The 1,391-nt window shown below is 52.2% G+C and overlaps 1 protein-coding gene across 1 annotated transcript in view; it reads right to left on the reverse strand.

Moving 5' to 3' along the window:
• Positions 1-19: 19 nt before the first annotated feature.
• Positions 20-1,391, reverse strand: part of LOC102369608 — a 7,610-nt gene continuing 6,238 nt past the window's right edge. The window contains exon 3 of the mRNA XM_025193772.1: positions 20-566. The gene's annotated coding sequence lies outside the window, so the exon portion shown is untranslated. The remainder of the gene's footprint in view (positions 567-1,391) is intronic.

A 1,391-nucleotide genomic window follows, 5' to 3' on the forward strand; every position in this document is an offset into this window, starting at 1 on the left:
CCCCCCCCTTTCTCCAAACTCAACAAGTCCAGGTCCTTCAGCCTCTCCTAAGAAGTCATGTGTCCCAGTCCCCAAACCATTTCTGTTGCTCTCCACTGGACTCTCTCCAATGTGGCCACAATCTTTCTGTAGAAGAGGGCCCAAAACTGGACACAGGACTCCAGATGTGGCCTCACTGCTGCTCAGAGGGGAAGCATCAATACCCTTGATCTGCTGGCAACATTCCTACAAATGCAGCCCAGGATGCCATTTGCTTTCCTCACAACAAAGGAAAACTTTTGGTTCCTATTCAGCTGGTTGTCCACTGTAACCACCAAGTCATTTTCTGCAGACCTGCGACTTACCAGAACACAAGCATACCTACGCCCAAGTAGCAGCAGGTCACTCCCAACTAGTGGCTGTTAAACCTTGTGTTGAGGCCACAAGTCCCCATACTTGGGCAAAGCTTTGGAGGCCTTGCTCCCTGTGGGGGATCCAGCCTTGTGAACCCAACTGCAGGGTGATGCTGAGGCCCGTGAAGAAACTGGAGGGCACTTGGCACCAGACAACAGAGGCAGCAGGCTTCCCTAGACCAGGAGAAAGGGGAAACGTGAGTCTAGAGTGCATTTGCACCCACGTGTCTACCCTGCCCTGGGTCATAGATTCATAGATGTTAGGGTCGGAAGGGACCTCAACAGATCATCGAGTCCGACCCCCTGCATAGGCAGGAAAGAGTGCTGGGTCTAGATGACCCCAGCTAGATGCTTATCTAACCTCCTCTTGAAGACCCCCAGGGTGGTAGGGGAGAGCACCACCTCCCTTGGGAGCCCGTTCCAGACCTTGGCCACTCGAACTGTGAAGAAGTTCTTCCTAATGTCCAATCTAAATCTGCTCTCTGCTAGCTTGTGGCCATTATTTCTTGTAACCCCCGGGGGCGCCTTGGTGAATAAATACTCACCAATTCCCTTCTGTGTCCCCGTGATGAACTTATAGGCAGCCACAAGGTCGCCTCTCAACCTTCTCTTGCGGAGGCTGAATAGATCCAGTTTGGATGGGACCTCAGGAAGTTAAGTTAGAGCAATACTCTACTCAAGGCAGGATCATCCCTAACGTGTGGCGCCCAGAATTGCACGCAGTACTCCAACTGCGGTCTGACCAGCGCCCGATAGAGGGGAAGTATCACCTCCTTGGACCTATTTGTCATGCATCTGCTGATGCACGATAAAGTGCCATTGGCTTTTTTGATGGCTTCGTCACACTGCCGACTCATATTCATCTTGGAGTCCACTAGGACTCCAAGATCCCTTTCCACTTCCGTGCCACCCAGCAGGTCATTCCCTAGGCTGTAGGTGTGCTGGACATTTTTCCCCCCCAGGTGCAGCACTTTGCATTTCTCCTTGTTGAACCGCATT

The sequence above is a fragment of the Alligator sinensis genome, unplaced genomic scaffold (genome assembly GCF_000455745.1).
Source record: "Alligator sinensis unplaced genomic scaffold, ASM45574v1 scaffold1488_1, whole genome shotgun sequence".
In the NCBI taxonomy this organism is placed as follows: Eukaryota; Metazoa; Chordata; order Crocodylia; family Alligatoridae; genus Alligator; species Alligator sinensis.